Below are 22,908 nucleotides of genomic sequence, written 5' to 3'. Positions count from 1 at the left end.
TCCAATGTACTGGGAAAGAGTGAGCATCGTAATGGCTGGCCAGTATATGCTGACTGACAACATGACCGTTGATGTTTCTCTCGCTTTGGGGACTGTTTTTTTGTCTCTACTATGTTTTTGGAATTGAGTATCCAAGGCAGTTAAAGAAGACTCTGGGCTTTTTAGAGGCATTTGTGTATAAACTGAGTTCTTCACAATCAGTGCCCATTAGCCTTCAAAGAGTGTTATTGTTATAATTATTTATTTCTTAGCAGACACCCTTATCCAGGGCGACTTACAATTGTTACAAGGTATCACATTATTTTTACATACAATTACATTATTTTTTACACATTATTTTTACATACAACTACACATTTATAAAGTTAGTTTTCTTTTACTGGAGCACTCTAGTACCTTGCTCAAGGGTACAGCAGCAGCGTCCCCCCACCTGGGATTGAGCAGCGTGGGGCAGCAGTGTGGAGTAGTGGTTAGGGCTCTGGACTCCAGACCGGAGGGTCATGGGTTCAAACCTAGGTGGTAGACACTGCTGCTGTACCCTTGAGCAAGGTACTTTACCTAGATTGCTCCAGTAAAAACCCAACTCTATAAATGGGTAACTGTACGTAAAAATAATGTGATATCTTGTAACAATTGTAAGGCTCCTGGATAAGGACGTCTGCTAAGAAATAAATAAATTGAACCCATGACCCTTTGGTCAAGAGTCCAGAGCCCCTAACCACTACTCCACACTGCTGCCCTAGTGTTCAATGCAGTTTCTGTCTAAATGTAAAAAAATATGTTCTTTATATTTTCTCCTGTGAGACCACAATAGGTGTTGCTAATCTTGCGATGACTCATATTTTATTTTTGTATTCTTTGCTGTAAGTTTTTATTTCAGTTCTTTTTAGATGTACTTGATAGTGCTTGTTTCTGTACTCAAATGAAATAGTATAGATTTGTGTTATATATAAACAGTTAAATGTAACAGCAAGTCATTTCCTTTTTCTTTTTATTGTATGGTACAGGCAGATGTGACATCAAATATTGTTTAGTTCACATGAAGACATGTACATTGTGTTTTATATATTTCTTTTAAAACTGTGGAGTTAAATCATTTGTTTATCAACTATATTTGAATTTACCTGTTGTAAGATCAATTTATTCATTTTAAAAATGCACTGTTCACTTAAACATTCAGACTGTATAGTACTTGATGGTGTTGAATACATTTTCCTCCAATAAGCTCGTTTTGTTAATTTTTTTAATCTTGAGTTTACACAAATGTCATTGTGGTAATTAATGTGTTATGTTTAACCATGCTTTAGCTATCTAAACATGATAAACATATTTAATTTTCCAATACAGTCATTTTGTAGAAGGAGCAATATACAAGAGCTTATTGAACACTGTTTCAGCCTAGAGAGAGCTAGTAAAGATTCCAGTTTTCTGACAAACGAGTTACAGATAACATATGCATGGGTGAGGAAAATAATGGTTAATTGAATAACCTGGTTTAATTCTACTGAAAACATTAAGAGGAAGCACAAACGGTTTGACAATGGTACGTGATAGAACCTTATATGGTTCTACAGAAGCAAGAAATGGTTCTTGGAAGAACCTAAAACCATTTCTTAAAGACCCATAAGCATATGGTTCTTAGTGGAACCTTTCCAAAACAGTTCTTTTAAAGAACCAAAAATGTCGAAGAACCTTTAATGGTTCTAGATCGAACCTTTTTTCTTAAGTGTAGACACCCTGTTGTTCCAAATAGTTAAGGGAATGACTTAACACCATCCATTTGAAAAAACATATCCATCAAACTACATTCCTTAATGGCAGATGCATAAAAGGCAAATATGTGTATCACTGAAATTTGAGACATATATTTCTTCCTATATTTTAGAGCGAGTTGGAGGTCACATTCCACCTGTAAGTGGTAATGCACGTACATCACGAGTGACTTACATGGTAATGCAATGTAGGTGAATTCCTATAGCGGGTTTAAAGCAGGGTCAAAAGAACTCTCGGGTAAGCTGATATGTGAAACATGCTTGTTTTTAAAAGAATGTGCAGCAGCTTTGCCGTAACTGCCAGAAACTTAAAGGTGTATTAACTAATGTGTAAAATTCAATTTTTCTATCCTTTAGCATAACCTTTTTATTAATAAATGTGCATCATATCTCAAATGGTTTCTCAAAATGGTATACAGCTATGGCCAAAAGTTTTGCATCGCCTAGAAATTTAGGATTGAGACATAATTAAAAAAAAAAAAACACTACTGTACATGATCATAATTTAAGTATTTTATTTGATATCATGTAATCAAAGAAACTACAAAATGATATATGCAAAAGTCTACCGGAAGCCATCAATATACAATATTTCATGTTAGATTTCTAAATGTCACATTTTTCAATTTTTGGCAGTTTTTTGTGAAGTATATGGAAAAGTACAAAGCAGTATGTAATTCACTGTTAATGTAACATTATGCAGCAGGTTTCATTCGGCGTTATGAAGTAAAATTTATTCTATAGGGTGATGCAAAACTTTTGGTTAAAACTGTATGGCGGCTGTGTGTTAACCAATTGCCACAGGTTTCTGTAGGACATTAGTTCTGAACAATGCTTTGCTTTATGAAGTTCCTATGGTCTATTGAAGCTCTCCCCCCAGCTCCAGTGTTACTGTACCATTTTCTCCAGTGGTACCACTTGCCTTGTCTGAATCCTGGTACAGAAGAGATTGATGCAGACCATGACAGGACTCTAAGGTGGATTTATCAATGTTGGGAAAAAATCTATACAGCAATAAAATATCTCTTTACAAGTCAATAAAACACAGCTGACCATCTAATACATGTTTTAAAGATGGATACAAATGGCAATATATAATTTAGACACAAAACTGCAAGGGATATATTATTATTATTGTTATAAGGGATAGTTTTGCATTGTTGTTAAAACTACAACATTAAAAACCCAGTGTATGACTGTAGGTACAAAAGGTTTTGTTGAATCAATTTTTTACGTTGCAATGGTGCGGTACTTATATATGTGACATCACTTTTTTCGTAAGCAAATTAAACTGGCATACTCAATGCAAAATAGTGTATATAAGCAGTTTTTTTTTAAAGTGATTTACTGATGTTATATGGAGCAGTTATACAAACAATTTAGTGCCATCACATTAGATTATTTAATCTGACCTCATTTTAGGTGAGCAGTGTGCCGTAAACATGTCCGATTCAATTTAATACATACACCTGCTAGCACACTATGCTCAACCAAGCCTGTATGGTGAAAGACGAATCAAAGGATTTAACTGCTGTTTTCCATAACTGAATTGCAGTTATTTTCTTTTTCTTTGAACAGGTGGGTTGGTTCTATATTCCTCAGTAAAGCACTCTGAGATGTGTTGCTATTACTGCAGGTTTAGTTCTTCCCTTAATTTTCATTGAACCTCACTGAGAAATCCAAGCCAGTGCTGCTTTCTGCACAGCATATCACTTCTACTCAACACATTTCCCTGGCATTTTAACTCACTAATAGGCTTCCCTTTAATTTATTTATAATGAATTAATTTTTATTATATTTAATGATGGTAAGAGCCCTTAACTCTTTGAAAAATATAAATAGGACAGTTTGGTCCGGATAATGAGAGCATTTTTTTTGTATCTGACATTCAGAGTCCTGTCTTGAAAAGAGCATTATAAAGCAGGACTGAATGCCTGATGATAAGGGTATCAAGTCATTTAACAAGGCATAATGACAATTAAAGATAATTGTACATGCTGGAACGTAGAATGCAAATACACCCTACAAAACTAGCTGCTGACCCTTGTGTGTGTTTCTATAGTTATTTTACTGGGTATTGGCTTATTCTCTTACTGAGTACTCGAGTAGCCTGTGCTGCCAGCGCTTACCGTTTACTGAGAATTGCACAAAATATTTAAATGATTTGAAAATCTTTTAACAAAGGCATCAGCTCCAAACTGCTTAAATGAGTAGCTTCACTAGGACACAAAAGGCATATTATCAAGAAGCACATAGCTTCTCACCCAACATACAATGCACACTCATTTAGGACAGACAAGTGCAACATTATATAAAAGACTACAGAATCACCTATCAAACATAAAAATACAAAAGTAAATGAACCAATAAAAATGAACATAACATGAATGATATACAAATGGTAGGTTTAGAAGAAATAAAACTAGATCATGTACAATACAGAAGCGCAAATGATAAATAGACTCAATACCATGATGCCTGAAGGTTTAAATAGAATGGAATAGTAGATCTTTACATCATTAACTATTTAGTAAATGTCATCACAAACACATCACTAGATTTAAATAGAAAGAAGTGAGTGTAGTTACCATTGCATCAAAAGACTGTAAGTACCTCCACTGTTTGTTTTCAAAAATACTTTCCCTTGACAAAGGTATATTAAACATAGTAAAATGTTGGGAGGTTGGCTCTTTTGAGCAGAACTATATACAGCATATTAAAAAATATTATACTCTTTATCATTACGGTTAATGTGTGTATAATTGCCTGTGACCAATCTTGGGTTTCAAGCGATAAACAGCCAAAGAAAAAAAAAACACATTGGCTGACACCCAGATCAAAAGAAAATAGATGTTTATTTTGCAAACCAGTCTTCCATAATACATTCGCTGAAACAAATACAACTCTAGGCAAAAAGTAAAGGGCTACAATATTTATTATTAATGTCAAAATGCATTCATCACTTACCTCCTGTTCTGATAGCTTTTTATTAATAAGAATATATATATATATATATATATATATATATATATATATATATATATATATATATATTGATCAGCGCCAAATAGGTCAATCTCTGGCAGTACATCTTTGAAAATGTCCTGAACTGGAACAAATTATTGATTTATATATTATGTGTGTGGGGGGATGGGGGTGGAGGTGGAGGGTGTTTCTCAGTAAGTACTATATTTTAATACAGAAACTAGAACAGGGAAAAATACAGAAGAAAATGTAGTGGCATCTAGTCTCTTTTTGTAACAAAAAGGGGAGAATATACTTTGCTAGATATTATAGATAGCTGCATATTAAAAGCTTCTCTTCTAAGCAATATTATGTATACTACTTTAGTAATGCATTAGTAACTAACACACATATATCTTGGACATATCTCTGTGGAAATGTACATGAATAAGGCTGACTATAGTACAAGTGCTTTTTTAAATTCAAGCTTATTTTTGCCTCAAGAAAAACAAAATCCTAATTAGTAACAAAATGAAAAAGAATAGCAGACAATGATACACAAGTTACAATGACAAAATTACTAACAAACTGTGTATCTTCTCTTTAGAGATGCAGATGAGTGGTAATTAAAAATCAACGCATCCACTGGTTACATTCATGATGACGTTAGCGGCTAAAATCTGGGCCACAGTTGCATTCATTGTTCAGCGAGCTTTTCCACACAGTTAAACCCACCGACAGCAATGAATGTTGACTGTGACCTTTGCTGCATCTTGTTGCGGACAAAAAAACACAGTAACTGTCCACCCTCATAGGCTCAAGAGCTGAAAGCCACTGCTTGTGCATTCGCTGTGAGGCAGATGAAGGTTGGCTACAGGGTACAATCAACGGTCGATGGTTTTTTCCCATTTATCTTAAACTCACCGACAGCGTTGAATGTTCACTGAAGCAAACATCACATACAAATAAATAGATTTGATAGATCTCTTAAAAGATCTGGAAGAGACATAAGTTGAATGGACAAACAAGGACATTCTGTTCATCTTTCCACACTGAAATGAAATGTATGTTTAAAAAAAAAAGGTAAAATGCAATGGTTCCTTCATTTTTTGCACTGTGGTGACCCTCTCTAGCCTATTATGTCAAACAGGTTGTGATCTGAGCAGAGCCTGCAGATAATACTCATTGGGAGGTAGCCCTGAATGATGGGTGTGACACAGCTAGTGCACTGCATACAGCTGGATTGCTATGCCATGCTTCTGAGGCTATTCAAACATCACCCAGCAAGGGTCGCTAAGGTGAGGGGAATAGATCCTAATTGGTGCTCTGAGGTGCAGGGGATCAGATATGTCATTTATTTATTTGACAATGCAATCTAATAATTATTAAGAATGCAACCTGGACCTAATACAGAAAATCCTGCAGAAACAGGTCGTCTTGGTCATCTGTAACGTAACAAGAAAGGTAATCAGAGAACAAAGCAAATATGTTTATATAGACCAGCCCCCACCACGAATAACAATAATACTATTATATTTATAAATTAAGTTTTCAATACCTTTCCAAAAAGTAACTGGTCTTTTTACATTGGTAGTGAATAGGCATGTCTACCAAACCAGATGTTATTATCGTCATGTAATGTGTTCTGTATCTGCATATTTTTTGAATACCTTCGTTTTTTAATGATAAATGATTGATCCTTTTCTTCTGTAAAGGTTTAATGCTCCTTTTGTGTGGTTTGGTTATATTTGGGTACATTTAGGTTGTAAGTACAAATGTGAATGTTCTCAGATATTTGGGAGAAGTTCTTATTCAAACTCATAACTAAGGAGTGTCAGGTTTCTCACTGTGAATCTTTACACTATGCAATGGCTTATTTTAAATAAGTCTGAGCTGACAGTACTGGTGTCAGGTGCATCTTAGTCAAACTATTAAAAATATTGACACTACAATTTCTCCATGCAAATTGCAAATAAGACCACACCGCAATAGCTCCAACAACATTTTTAAACAAATACATTTTTTTGGTTAGATTTTTTTGGCCAGCGATACCAGTCAACCTGAAACTGTTGACTCACAGCCTTTTCATAAATGCTAGTTATATCCTTGTGACTGTGGTGTCTGTGGCATGTCATATACACTCCTTGTTTTGAATCAAGCTTTGTAAAATTGCTTATATTTGCAAAAAAAAGTCAGTTGAGAACGCATCATTTCTATAACATGCTGAGTCACTGCGGTATACAGTTGTTTTGCATGGCCTTAACATATGATGTTTGCAGGGTATGATTATCTTCCTGAATGGCACTTTGTCATATTATTTCCTTCTAACAAATAAACAGGATGGAATGATTAAAAATCAAGCAGCATTAGACATTATTTATTTATTTTTAACTTTTATATATGTTTAAACGATATTTTAAAAACATGTCATGAGGTGCATTGTTGCTCAAGCCATTTGATAAGAACTTCCACTTAATTATTGGATTTTTTTCTCATGGTGATGTAATAATGGAATCTTTTTTTGTTTTGTTTTGTTTCCATTTTTGTCTCATTTCTGTGTTTTATTTCTATTTACTGCGACATGATATATGAAAGCAACTACATGCCATTTTAAATATCATTGAAACCGATGAAAAATAAAAAATTGATAAGAAACTTGAATTTGAGTTAAAAAAAAAAACAAAAAACTTCACGTCTGTCATTTCCACTTAGTTACCAGGTCATAAATAATCTAGAGCATTTTCCTTAGCTATGAGCAATAATGCTACAGCCTTACATGGAATGCTGGTTTCCAGAAACCTTAAACCTAACAAGAAGTGACAGAGGTGGATTAGGAAGTAGTTTATTGTGTCACCAGGAAAAGCCACAGGGATTCAGGCTGCTGAAGTCATCCTTCTTCAGACCAGATCGGTCTCCTGCCTGACGACTTGTCCTTAATTTAAGTGACTGCCTTTGCCAGTCCTTCTAGAGGGCAAGTGTGTGAAACAGAGCATTTCATCACAATTTCTGCTCTCCTCCTATTCCTCTCCCTCTCCAAGACATCTGACCTAAATAGAAAACACAGGTCTGCTGTCCCACAAAGAAAAGCGCTACTGTTTTTTACCGGAATGTATCCCACAAAAATGCCAGAACTCCCTCTTATAATTGGTTCCAGTAAAATAACATTAAAATAAAAAAATGAGTCTAAATTGAAGTGGATGTGTTTTTAGGTTTTGACCTTACATTTTTATCGCAAGCAGTACATTAGGATGTACACGGATCAACAGATGAAATAAAATGGACTGTATTCTTGAAAATTTACATTATTTGAAGACTGTTGATGACATTTTCATCCAGACAAACTTTATTTTGTAATCATCATATGATCTCAAAATTGATTGTAACCCAGGTGTTGAGTTCTGTCATGAGAGATGTCAGGCATGAAGTATTTGCAACCCAGGTGCTAGGTTCAGTACCCATGACTGCTCGGAGTGTCTGAGATGAGGGATTCTGAAACACTAACCCTCTGTGCTATATTGTATGTTTAAACATAACTGTCACAAACTATTACTTCAAAAGTCTTGATAGTGTCTTCAAGTCAAGCTCCAGATAAATAGGACCATTTGCTGGTTTGGATTTTAAAATAAATAACTAAATCGTTTCTGATATCATACAGAGGTAAAAGCTGTTGTATTCGCATTCATCCACAGGTTCTACTGAATTAGCTTTGTATTAAATGTTAAAATGTACTTTTAATGTCAATACAATGTGTTTAGGACCTAAATATCTAACAAAATACTTTACCTCATAACTTAATAGATGTCTTAATCCATTCTAAATAGATGAAAGGGGTGTTTAGGTTCTTCTTATTTTCACAAAACCTGCAAAACAGCACAAGGGTTGACAGCATATTGCATTTGTTATTATAGTATGTTATGAGATATTGTTTTATCAGTCTGTATTTTTTCACCTATGACTGCTTAAGATCATTTTAGCATGTAATGTCTAACATTAAATTTTGGCTACATTAAAAGTAATTTTACTACCATTTAATTATGAAACAGTAATTAAAACTACTGGCTAGGGGATTTCTGACAGTCAGACTGTACATTCTAGCTCTTACATACAGCATTCAGTGGAGAGGTTACTGAAAAGCCACAGATTAGTAGAAAGAAATACATTTCGTTAAGGATACTCAAACTGAAAAATCATGTCAGTAAAAAATAAACAAACCAAAAAGAAAATACTGGTGGACTGGGGAGGGTTGATAAATTTACACACCGTTTTCAAGGTCTTTACTGCAAAATGCAATGAGAAAATACACTGACTAGACTTATATAGTTGGTATTTGCAGTACTTTCCATTATATTTTTTATAATGCCCATGGTTATAATTACTCATTTAAGATTCTGGATTGGGAATGTTCATATTCACAATTTTACTTCAGTAATTTGATTATCTGAACAAAACAATTTTACAAACAGATCCTGGTTCCAGTCAGTTTAGATTATAGATGTTTCACTGTCTGTGTTTTACTGACTACTTTACAACACATTCATAATATGTTCCAATAGAATAAAAGCTATTTTTTGTATGTCTGAATACACTGTAAACCACGGCTTGACTGCTCTGGTGGCATAATACAGAAGCACTTTACACTACAGGGCTGAAATGGAAATAAATAGGTTATTAAAAGTGGGGTAATTTCTAAGGTGGCTTACTGCTCATTATTAACTACACCCAGGGCTTCATCTCCCCCTTGAATCCTTCTGCCTTTGATCTGGGAGATTATACTAATTGCGACTGTATGGTGTTTCTGCAAACTCTCTGAGCACAGAGAATGGTGTTAAATGAATTCTTTCAGCAGTAATACATGGCAGCTACACTGTGTGTTGTAGAGGACTGATTAAAGGGTATAATTGTGCATAATCTAGGTTCCCTCTAAGACTTTCATTTAGTTAGCCACTGTGGCTAAAGCAAGTTAACATTTTGTAGCCACACTGGAAAAACTTAAGCCACTTAAAAATACTGTAACACATTTTAAAGAGACAGCAAACAACGAAAAAAAAAAAAATAAATAGCTGTGATCTTTTGAAGCTGCATGTTTCTGGCATTTCGGCAAGTCTGTGAAAATGTTCTTTTGGGACCAGACTGCTTCACCTCCCTGTGACTATCACGGTCATATTTGAGTTGTGTGTACATGGTTGGTAGTCTTTGGGCTACATCTTTCGGAACATGATTCTGATTATTTTTCTGTACAATTTTTGCTTCATAATGTTGAATGAAACCTACTGAGTAATGTTACGTTAATACATTTAATTGCACACTGCTTTGTAGTTTTCCATATACTTAACAAGAAACTGACAAGAACGGAAAATGTGACATTTAAAAATCTAACATGAAATACTGTATTAATATTATGGCTTCCAGTGTGATATCATTTTGTAGTTTCTTTGATGACATAAATTATGTTCATAAAACTCTAGGTGGAGCAACATTTTTGGCCATAGCTGTAGTTTATATTTATAACCCATATGTGTCTCATATGTCATGTGAATGGCAGAACGTGACTGGACACACAAACTCAAACAGTATCGTCTTTAAACAACCTAGTGAAATGTATGAATGGGTAAGGATTTATTTAAACAAAAAAACAAAAAATGGAAAAGATACCAGGATGTCTTGTTTTACCAGGCAGAAAGTAAATAGCAATCAGTATAGGTCACAAATAATACACCCCTTTCAGATGATACAGTAATAACATACTTTATAGTTTTATAGTCATCCTTCAAACACTGCTAAAGGTTAACAGAATGCAGTTCTTTGATGGGGCAGGTACAGAAACAATATTAAGATCACAGGCAGTTTTGTTCAAAGCAGTCCCATGCAGGATTTCATTATATGTAAGTATTAAAAATAAATATTCTCACTTCAGTAGAAATTAATCTATAGGGGTTTAGAAAGGATTTCATACCCTGGTAAACATATAGCAATATAATGCCCTTTGTTCTCTTGCATACACGTTTATTAAAATGCCCTGATTCTTCAGTGTAACAGGCTTTTATAAGAACACTTTATAGATTAATAACCCATGATTATATCCTGGCTTTGTATTGCTAGGCTGGAAGAAAGTAAACAGAGACATCAATTACAGGGCAGCAGTGTGGAGTAGTGGTTAGGGCTGTGGACTCTTGACCGGAGGGTCGTGGGTTCAACCCCAGGTGGGGGACACTGCTGCTGTAGCCTTGAGCAAGGTACTTTACCTAGATTGCTCCAGTAAAAACCCAACTGTATAAATGGGTAATTGTATGTAAAAATAAAGTGATATCTTGTAATAAGTGTAAGTCGTCCTGGATAAGGGCGTCTGCTAATAAATAAAAATAATAATAATTAACATGTAAGTTGAATTTAACATTATTAGATTTACTGTTACTTATTGTTATCTATATAGCAGCTTGCAAACTCAATACATGGCACCTGACACTTGGCAACTGGGCATAATAACATACGCTAAAAATAAATGTGCTACCATGTTTAAACATAAGAAGACATTTCATTTCTGGCTGTAAATAGAGGAGAGATTGGACCACAGGATCAGATTTAAGAGTTTTCCCATGATAACCCCCATTTCACAGTGGCATTCCTTGATCCCACTGACTCAAAGTTGCTCCTGTGGGAATTATAATATAGAACTTCTGCAGAGTCTGAACATTTCCATTGTGTGGAGGATGATCATAACAATTTCTCCTGAATAACTGTTTGGCCACGGGCCACCAACTTTTAACATTAAACAAGAGGCGCCACAGAGCAAGGCTGATTCTCAGTGGGAGCCACCAACTGGTTTAAAAAAAAAAAATGAATGGATATAAATGAATCTCTTCTACAAGTGAGGTATTGATTAAAATGGTCTTGAATGCAAACCACTGGGTTTTACTGCCCTCACTTTTATAGTTATTGTCACTTTGTGTCCTGTGCTGTCACTGCTAATTATTCTTTTTTCAATCCAAAGACCTCTTTCATTAAAATCTTCACTGTGGTAGCTTACCCTACTATAAATGAGAATCTCAAAAAAAGAAAGTTACCAAGAGAAAATTGGGGCATACAAAAAGTTTTTTTTTTTTTCAATATGCTCGTTTATAGAAGGGCTTTATCAGACTATCTTGAATTAGATTATACAACAGACTTTCGCAGACAGACTTTTTGATGCCAAATCATGACTTTGCTCAAAAAGATGAGCTGGCATACAGGGCAGATTCTATAAATGCATAATGCTATCGGACAACATCAGACTGATGGTATTAATTAATACTGATTAAAAAAACGCTTGCTATTAAAGCTATTGTTACCACATCAAAGGCTTGCTACAGCAATACTGCTTTTTAAAAATTATTCCCTTGTGTCATATATACAGTATGCTGGGGTATTGATTAATCAGATTCCAATTTAGGGGGCATTGCTGATGTATGTACAGTTAGGGCACTGGTGCACAACTTTACTTTTTTGTTCCAATCAGGTCACAAATTAGTTAACTGACCCTTAGCAGGACCGATTAACTAACTTAGTATCTGATTGGAGTTAAGCCCTCTATCTGAAACCATAACAATTTTATTTCTGTCTCCAATATAGTCATATTATAAATATAATTTAAAATACTTCCATGGTAGATACAGAAATAAATCACAGTTAACCCCATACAGGTATATATCATCTTTAAGCAGTTAATAATAATTCACGTTTTCATATTCAGCAAATAGCTTAAGTTACTTCAATGTCTCTCTTTTTTCTGTTTCATATTAAACACCTGCATTTGTGAAAGTCACAGCTGTAATAACATCTGTAATGAAACTGGTGGGTTAACAATGTAGATGGCATTACCGTGAATGTAGATGGTTCCAAAGGGTTAGCCACCACTTCACTATTTACAGAGGAGGTGTGGCTTTTTCTTGCAAGGTAGAAACAAAGCTGGAAGTCTGAAATGGAAAAACACCCAGTATGAATCATATCATTTGGAAAATATGGTAGATTAAAAAGGCGTTTGTGTGATCAACTTTATGACAGCAGACACAAAAACACAGCAGTGAAATACATGATGAATTTTTCAGCATGTCAGCAAAGTTGGAAACAGAAAATATTCTATTATTCTAAAATCATTAAAGGTCAGATTTTTAGCCCGGTAAGTAACTATGTTTTGTACAGAAACCCTTAAAACAAGAAAATAACAAATACTGTGTATGTTATTTTGAAAGCAGACTACAACTTGAATTCCCTCACAAAGAGCCTAGTTTTCCTAAGGTGTTTTACAAACAAGTAATGTGGTTTTCTGTAAATTGAGTAAATTATTCAGGTATACCTACTCAACACAAGTTACCAGGCTTTGACCAGACCCACAGTCTTCCACTGAAAATCTTTACAGGGGATACTGTATTTAAATAAGGAATCAATAATTCTGCAGCCTAAGCAAACTAAGCCCTCCTCTCTTCACTTTGTCGACACAGACAAAAAATCCATGCAGTCACACACATTCACGTAAACATCCAGGGTGGTCTGGTATAGATGGAACTAAGCCAAATGTAAATTTCTTAAATGAGTTTCAGATTTATTTATGTATAGTGCAAGAACCGTAATACTGCCAGGTTGTGTAAAATATGCTAGTTTTCTCCACATAGTCCACTTACATTTATACTGTCGCTTGTAAAGGCACATCTTGTCCTAATTAAGTTGCCATCAAGCAACCATGGAACATGCCTTCTGTCTTACTTCATCAAAACCTGGCTCTTTAGGGCAACCAAAGGAATGAACAAAGAACTAGGGAGGTATATACAAATCACATACTTTTGGGGATGCTATTATTTGTTTCCTTAAGGAGAGCTGGCTATGTGCCAGAAATATTCAGTATTCAAAATTATACAAAGTAGGTAATCAGTGGGAAGTGCAGTTAGAATAGCTATGATAGATGCATTGCCACACCATTAGCTAGAAAGTAACCCTTATTTTAAATGGTGGTTTTCTTCCTCATACATCCCACTGTAAGCTGATCTTACACACTTGTTAAGCCTATATATTTTTTATATATATATTTAATAGATTTTCATATTTAAATTGTACACAGTGGCATTTATTTGGTGCTGGTGTGTAAAAAGCATGTTGTCCTAACTTAAATCCATTCTAGGTCTCAGCAAATAACAAATTGACAGCATATTAATCTCAACATCCATTTAAAGGAAAACAGACACTGTGTTATTAGACTAGAAAGCTGTCAGAGCACTAACTGGTAAGGATCCTACAACTGCATAGTAACACAGAAAACAGTACGTGCCCTAGAGAACTATGGTATAGTGAGAAAAGGCAGAAGGTGATGCATGTCATCTGAAACTAGGAATCACCTGAAACTAGAGGATAATAGTAGCCTAGATTTAAAAAAAAATGCCTGCTGACAAGTATCTAACACATAGATAGACAGTAACTAGTATGAAGGGCATTAATTGAGGGCAAAAAGTGGTAGGACCAAATTGATGGTCAAGGTAGGTAGAGTTTTGCATTTTTTGTGTTGCTGGTTTTAATGCAGTTTCGGAAAGTAACACTGACATTAACGCTGGTGTCACTTCTCTTCAGAATGTACCCACTGTACACGATGATACCAGATGACTTTGCAGGGCCAGGGGCGGCAGCTATCTCTGGCTGGGGAAGCGGAGACTGGACAAGCTTTCAGAACAAACCCTTCCTTGCCTAAGCTAATCAGCAGATGAAAGAGCCACCTGACATGAACTTGTGTCTGCTTGATGTGCGCTGCCCTCAGAGAAGAAGTGTCCGCTTGATGCTTCACAAGAGAAAGCAGAAGGGACTGGGGACAAGCGGAGGTGTCTGCCCTCCAGACTAATCAGTGCATCTGTCCAACTAGAGAGAAAATGCCTGCGGCTTGTGCTGCTCTATAGGAATGAGGACACTAGCAACACGTTGAAGGAAGCTGACAGTAGAAACCACTTACGTCGGTTAAAAAAAAAAAAAAGCAAGACAAATTCAAATTTGATTTTTTTTTTTTTTTTTTAAAACAAGGTAAGATATGGCCTTCTATTGAATGTTGTTGAATTGGAAACAATGGCATTACATGGCATAGAGATTGAAAAAGACACTGTTTTGGACTCAACACACTGTAAGGTTTTTTATGCTCAGGTTCCAAATGATTTACAGGAGGCAACACGTGCTACCCTGTACACCCGGCAGTGTTTTAGGAGAACATGTGAGTATCTGTGGCGGAGTGTCCCGCCCCTATTTATTATTATTTGTATTTTTGTTTGCGGCGCAGTTAAAAGCGCCGCATCTTTTATTATTTATATTTAAAAACCTGTGAGAATGTGGCTGGAGCCTCAACAAGGTAATTGTTTTATTGATAATTAATTAAGGCTCCAGCCACAGCTTAAAAGAACCCGCTCCAGGCTAATCGGGGCATTTTTCCTTTGAGCCAGAGACGGGAGTACTATAGAGCGAGAGAATACACCCAAAGCAACTGCTACCGCTGTACCACACGGTATTTGTTTGTTCGTTTATTTTGGCCATTAAGTCCTTTTGTTGTGTGTAAGTGTTTTGTTTATTATTTGATTTATTATTAAAAGCCGAGCGCAAACGCGTCTTGTTCCCGTACCCACCTTTGCTGCCTTTGTTTTTGTGTTGCTCCTTCCTGGTCCGTGACGTCACTTCAACCACTCTGCCACAGTATCCCAATGCCATCATAACATTCAAGTACTTTATTCTGTAAACCCCTTTTAATAATGTGGACGCCATAAACAACAGAGATGAATGACAAACATTAAAACTGTTGGGTTGAGTAGTATACAGTAAACTGCACAACTAGCAGCCATTTCATTTTAAATGGAAGTTGCAAAACTAAAATGATGGACACACAGATAAAACAGAATTTAAAGGATTACAATATTGTATGTACTATGTTAAAATGTATTCCCTGCATGATTTAGTCACAATATATATATATATATATATATACACACACACACATGCACGCACACACACACATACAAGAGTAAGCTTTACTGTATGTGCTGAACATAGGCACATAGGCTTTACTGTATGTGCTGCTCATAGTAGAGTGAAGCCCAGTGATAGCAGCTGTCACTGTCAGGGCAACCTCTATGTGGAAGCGTTTGCTGCTGCAATGAGCAAGAGGCTGCAGCCGATGCATTGTGCTGTACACAGGTCTGTGGAAGCGAGCCTCTCTCGCTTGTAATCCCTATGGTGCCGACAAGCCGAGGGTGATGGGGCTCACAGCCAAGCCGCATAGCATGCCCCCAGGGATGAGCCGACTCCAAACGGGCAGCTTTCCAGAGGCTGCAAACCCAAATCCGAGAAGCGGAGTCTGCCTGATAAGGGCTTCTACTGGGGCTGCTGCCTCCGATAGCATCATGGATTGACTGTTTGCAGTTAACAGCCATGCTCCTTAGCTGGAAGAGTCTTCCCCTTGGAAGTCTTAAGTGTCTGTGGTTTAGTTTAGCTAGATTGTGTTACATTTTGAATAATAGATCCTTCCCCCCTCTCCCCCAGTTAATTCTTTCTGGTAGAACTCTATTCAGATCATTATGGTTTCAGTTTCTAATTGCATCTTTCACTTCCTTTAAAAAAGTCCAGCAATTCCTGATTTAATTCAAATACCCTCACAGGCTGCTATAAGCTGCAGAAAATCCATACGAACATAACAATGTGTCATTCTATTGCTTTCTATTGTCACCTTTGGCTTATTATATACTCTTTCTTAATTATTATTTAATTGCAGCAACTGAGTTGATCACAAGCCTGACTGATTTTTTAAATGCAGCTGAACATGTGATCGTAGTGGACATAATCCGTGAAGAATGCTGTCTCAACAGATTATGTCGATTTATCCTTATCTTCCAGGTACTGATTTCACATATGACACATTTAACAATCTTTGGAAACTAAAATAAACAGAAGTATTGGGACATGTAATTTATGAGGTACTTCACCTTTAATGGTAGTTAAAACAAAATAATTTTGCAGCTTACATGCCTACATTTCAGTAGTGCTAGAAGCCACTGCTGCCCTTTTATATAAATCACAAGGAAGTAATCTGTTGAGATGGAGTTGTCAACCTGCTTTTGGTGGTACAATGATTCAGTGTTTTCTGCCCATTGAAGTGAATATTAATAGATGCAGTTCCAATGCAGACTGACCTTTACAGTATCTGTCTCCCCATTTCCCCACTCAATAATCAGCATGGATTTGCTCAAAGGAATCAATACTCAATTGTAGAGATCTGCTAGAAACCTTATTCATATATACTGTATTATCTATCTATCTATCTATCTATGTTATTTAACAGAAATGTGACTTATTTGGTAAATAATAATAATAATAATAATAATAATAATAATAATAATAATAATAATAATAATAATAATAATAATAATAGAGTGAGATGTTGGAGGTGCATGCATGCTTCCTAGTAGGACTGATACTTCTATCACTACCTAAAGTATACACAAACTGCTTAAGAATGGTAATTTAATCAATATTCTCTGTATATTGGAAGTAATACGGTTTTCTTAGTAAATAGTAGTAATTATGAAAAATGCATGGATCCCAATTACTTTGCATTTGAAGAATTTCACAGCAAAGTCTGAATTCAATGGGTTTTTTTTTATCTCACTATTACAATTCTTTCTTTCTTTAAATTGGTAGATGTTCATTTATACATCATCCGTACATCCGTTGAAATGAACTATAGCAAAGTTTCAATTAACCACATTTTATTTTCACAAGGACATCTGCGTCTTCATATCGATCCCCGCAGTCGAGTGTTTGAAGGTTCATCTGTGTCTTCATATTGAGCCTCGCAGTTCAGTGTTTGAAGGTTCATCTGCGTCTTCATATCGAGCCTCGCATTGGAGTGTTTGAAGGTTCATCTGTGTCTTCATATCAAGCCTCGCAGTTCAGTGTTTGAAGGTTCATCTGCATCTTCATATCGAGCCTCGCATTTGAGTGTTTGAAGGTTCATCCGCGTCTTCATATCGAGCCTCACAGTTCAGTGTCTGAAGGTTCATCTGCGTCTTCATATCGAGCCTCGCATTTGAGTGTTCATCTGCGTCTTCATATCGAGCCCCGCAGCCGAGTGTTTGAAGGTTCATCTGCATCTTCATATCGAGCCTCGCAGTTCAGTGTCTGCAGGTTCATCTGGGTCTTCATATCGAGCCTCGCAGTTGAGTGTTTGAAGGTTCATCTGCGTCTTCATATCGAGGCTCGCATTTGAGTGTTTGAAGGTTCACCTGCATCTTCATATCGAGCTTCGCAGTTGAGTGTTTGAAGGTTCATCTGCGTCTTCATATCGAGCTTCGCAGTTGAGTGTTTGAAGGTTCATCTGCGTCTTCATATCGAGCCTCGCAGTTGAGTGTTTGAAGGTTCATCTGCGTCTTCATATCGAGCCTCGCATTTGAGTGTTTGAAGGTTCACCTGCATCTTCATATCGAGCTTCGCAGTTGAGTGTTTGAAGGTTCATCTGCGTCTTCATATCGAGCTTCGCAGTTGAGTGTTTGAAGGTTCACCTGCATCTTCATATCGAGCTTCGCAGTTGAGTGTTTGAAGGTTCATCTGCGTCTTCATATCGAGCTTCGCAGTTGAGTGTTTGAAGGTTCATCTGCGTCTTCATATCGAGCTTCGCAGTTGAGTGTTTGAAGGTTCATCTGCGTCTTCATATCGAGCCTCGCATTTGAGTGTTTGAAGGTTCATCTGCGTCTTCATATCGAGCCTCGCATTTGAGTGTTTGAAGGTTCACCTGCATCTTCATATCGAGCTTCGCAGTTGAGTGTTTGAAGGTTCATCTGCGTCTTCATATCGAGCCTCGCATTTGAGTGTTCATCTGTGTCTTCATATCGAGCCTCTCAGTTCAGTGTTTGAAGGTTCATCTTTGTCTTCATATCGAGCCTCGCATTTGAGTGTTTGAAGGTTCATCCGCGTCTTCATATTGAGCCCCACATTTCAGTGTTTGAAGGTTCTCTGCGTCTTCATATCGAGCCCTGCAGTTTAGTGTTTGAAGGTTCTCTGCGTCTTCATATCGAGCCCTGCAGTTTAGTGTTTGAAGGTTCATCCCAGAGGGAATGAAACTGAAAAATGGCGCAGGCCATAGCACAGGCAAGTCATAATTTAAAAGAGTGCATTCAGCAAAGAAATGCTGCATGTAAATGATACCAGTAAGCATTATAGTATTGAGTGGAGAACTAAAAAATAAACAGACATTAACTGTGCAACAAATGCATCAATGATAATGCCTACCCCAGCATGAAGCCAATTGCGTTGCTGTTATTTTTCTACTCCTTAAGAGCTATTCTAAACACAGGTTACCTTTTGGATTTAGACATGCATACGTCAGCTGGCTGTGCCAAGACAATTTGGCAGCCCATAGACTGCAAGACAGAATATCTATTTCAAGAGGCTGAATCCCCAAAAGCCTACACCTTAAACAGGTGATCAAACATTTCTACTTCAAAGGCCTAACTTAAAACATTTGATAAATAAAAAAACAGGCAACACAGATGAAAGGGTGGTTGCAGTAAAGGTAAATAAACATTATAATAAAAGAACGTCTGCTCAAATGAGGTTTTGTTTTAACAACATGACTACAAGTCTGTAATTTAAACACCATTAAAAGGATGGCAAAGTAAAAGGATACAGACAAGAAGCATGACAGAGCCTTGTGGTCTGTACTTACAGGGCTCATCTAGTAAACTGGCGTCTTTGATCCCTTGGAAAATTCATTAAGAGGTTTTTTTTTTTTTAAAAGATAAAGGTAAAGCGGGTCCATTAAGGAACAATGTCCCACCCTACACACACACACACACAAAAGGGAACGGCTGTCAAATGTTTTTGTTTTTTTTTAAATACTGATAATCGTTTGCACTGGCAAAAAAAAGTCTTTCCACAGTCATGTGTCAGTATTTGTGTGGCATCTCATCTGCAAAACAACCATTACATTCTGAAAATAATTGCCTTTAAATCCTATTTGCATCAAATTATGATCACCGTTGCAAACAGAATGTAACAGCAATGTCTAAGAATCCATTCAAATTTGTATGTTCTTATGAATTAGACTCAGCTGCATATGCGTTTCTGAATGCAGTACCACCATGTCAGCTCACCAAAAAAACCTAGCAATCCGCCATTTTAAATCACAAAACCATTTTTGATTCAAGGGTGTTGTTCTTTTAGAAATAGTATTTCTCCTTAATTTTTCTGCTTTGTAATGCAGTTCAGTTTGATGGAGCAACCAGAGGGATTAACCCATTTCCATTGTAGCTTAGCACAGATGTTATCAGAACCCATTTATTAGCAGAAATGTAGGTAATGACCCTGAACTGATATAAGCTGTTCCTGGCAGTGGTACAAGAAAAAGTCAGAAATCTAATATATTCTATATGTAGGGCACTGATAAGTGCAACTAGGCAGCACAGTAAGTACATTAGGGATCTATATCAGTTGTAATTTACAGTGCTTTTACAGTGCATGCAGTTTTCTGCCTCTCAAAAACAAATATAACTAATTATTTGCGAAAGCCTTGGAGTCTTGAAAGAATGTCATTTGAATATAAAACAGCAGAAAGCAGAGGAATATGCCAGCCTAATCTGACCTTAATGCACCCATTTGACCTAGGTTTCCTAATAATATCTTGTTAAATTCTGTGTTTTCATTACAGTTAAGGAGTGGCAACTGTTATAGGAAGTTGTCTGGCTTCCTCTTATAAAAAAAAATAATAAAAAAAGCAGGCTGCGTCCGTCAGTCAGCATAAACAGCTTTTAAACTATGTCAAGATTCAGCACATGAGCAGTATGTGACAGTTCTACTTACTAAATTAACTTGTCAAAGACACAATAGAAAACTGTACCACATTTATAAATTAAGACTAGCCAACATGAAGAGGGCTTTTGCAGGCAATAATGTTAAGGGGCAAATATATCTAACAACAGGCTAATCTGATTAGAGAAGAATGAGTTAACAGATATTCTTTTAAAGGGAATTATAGTTTACATGGTTGACAGAAAGATCACCCCGTTAATCTCCTTTAAAGCCCAACACCTGCTGATGGTTCTGAAACCATAAAACTGACCCTAAGGCCCTTAAGCACCCAGGATTTAAAGCTGACAATTAGAGAGCAGGTAGGATATACAATCCAATTAGTGCAGGGGCAGGAAATAGAAGTTTTTATGCACAAACTATAAAAACATAAAACTTGTATGCCTTTAGCTAAAAGGACATACTTAACATGAGCTGGAACTGAAAGACATGTTGACAAGTTTGAGTGCAGGTCATATTGACCATTTACTTGTCTACTACAACACAGAAGACTAGTATGAAGATGGCACTACATTTCTGTCAGTTTGTTTTTTAACACTGAATGCTGACAATCATTTTAATTGTATTAGAGTAGATTTTAAATCAAACATCTACTCTAATACAAGCAGGTTTCTGCCATTCAATTTTTGAACCTGGGACCCAAAAGGTGATAGACTAGCACATTAAGCCACTATCATGCCACCTGGTCCCTAGCAGTTTGTGTGTTACAATTCAAAAATGTCCCAGGCTTACAATTTAGTGCAGAGAGTAACTATTTTTCAATAGAGCCATTTTTGTGCATTATTCAACTATCTTAACCTCTTACTTCCGTCTAAAAAAGGACTCTAAAATTAAATTATGTAATACCTCTGCTACTTTTAAGAGGATGTTGTACTTCCCATGAACATAATATGGAATAAGATGCAATTTTATTGGTGCATGTCATTAAACAGCCCCCCCATAGAAATTCTCATTTTGGCCGAGCAGACCTCTGTGCGCCCATTGATTTCCAATGCCAAAAGTCCATCACCATAAAAATGTAGTCAGGTTGATCTAAAACATACTATAATCCTGTTTTTTGCTTGGCATGTGCTGTCCAATTTAAATTAGCAGCATTGGAGTGTGAGGAAAGGAATCCTCTTTTAGTTTGTATTCTGTGACCCATGGTGGAGGATTCATTTAAGCAGGGGTTGAACGTGCCACAGTGTAGAATGCTAAACTGAATTAAATAAGAGAGAGCGCTCGACCTTGGGTTCAAGCAGGACACAAGGCTGTGTTAAGTGCTCAGCTGACAAAAAAAAACTATTCTTGTTTTAAAAAAGGTTATTTGTTCAACATGCTTGCCAAGGAGGATTCCCGTTGCAAAAGGGTGCCTCTACACTCTAAACCCCTTTCATGTTCCTCCCCTTAAAAGAGATTCCTTTGTTTGCACGAGATTGAAAACACCCAGCACGGAACAGTAGTCAAAGGCCTGAGAATTACTGTTAACACAGTGGGACAAAGAAAGAAGAGGGAAGAATCGAATTCCTGTGTGAATGAGGAGGGACAGGAAGCAAAAGCAGCTGGAGGGTTTGAAGACTGTAAAATAAAAGTGGCTTCAGAGCAGTTATTAAATCTAAAAAAAAAAAAAAAAGGAAAAAAGTGATAGCCGGTTTGTTTCATAAACCCAGAGAAGGCCTGTAGTTGGTAAAGCAGGCCTTTAACTTTCAAAGTCTTTAATTTGCCCCTCTGTGACAGCTGTTACCGCAGAAAAAGAGAAAGAGGCAGAGACAGACAGAGAGAAAGAAATTACAGCTTTCCGGCACCAACTTTTATCCATGTTACCTATAATCGTCCAGTCTCAGCCTGTCTGACCACTTGACAGACTGCAAATTATTTACTGACGCTTTTACTGGGGATAAAATATACAACAAGACTAAGTGGTTGTGGAGTTATCTTGGGAATACAAAATTAATGCACAGAGCACTCATTTCATCATTTTACTTTGCCACCTGCCCTTTAAATTACCCTCAGTTCTAGGTTGTTTGATCAAAAGCGCCTAAACCATCGCTTTAATGTATCCCACTTTAGGAAACTGACAACAAATAATTAAAAAAAAGATACTTTATGAGATACAAGATGTTAGACTCCAGGAAAAAGCTCCCTTTTGATATGATAAGAATACAGAATTTTAAGCTTTGTAGAAATACCTATTTGACTTCAAATTATACAGTGCGTATGTTAATATATACACACACTAGTTCACCAGTTCACAGCTAAAAGTTTATTTTTGTAACTGACTGACAAAAAAAGAAAGAATTGAACCTGCTTAATGTAGAAATATTATCACCATGTAAAAGCTGGT

General features: G+C 36.4%; 1 long non-coding RNA gene across 3 annotated transcripts in view; it reads right to left on the bottom strand.

The window, feature by feature from the left end:
- Positions 1 to 4,608: 4,608 nt before the first annotated feature.
- Positions 4,609 to 22,908, bottom strand: part of LOC117401612 (uncharacterized) — a 30,604-nt gene continuing 12,304 nt past the window's right edge. The window contains exons 4-6 of one of the 3 annotated variants that reach the window (XR_009329664.1): positions 12,591 to 12,685; positions 8,520 to 8,596; positions 4,609 to 7,783 (exon numbers count right to left, since the gene is read on the bottom strand). This is a non-coding gene — a long non-coding RNA (uncharacterized LOC117401612). Of the gene's footprint in view, positions 8,597 to 12,590; positions 12,686 to 22,908 lie in introns of all 3 variants that reach the window. The other 2 variants (XR_004544360.3, XR_009329663.1) reach the window with 2 other exon arrangements.

Source organism: Acipenser ruthenus, chromosome 10 (assembly GCF_902713425.1).
Source record: "Acipenser ruthenus chromosome 10, fAciRut3.2 maternal haplotype, whole genome shotgun sequence".
NCBI classification, from domain to species: domain Eukaryota; kingdom Metazoa; phylum Chordata; class Actinopteri; order Acipenseriformes; family Acipenseridae; genus Acipenser; species Acipenser ruthenus.
Note: the sequence above shows the minus strand (reverse complement) of the source record. Positions and strands in the feature narration are given on the sequence as shown.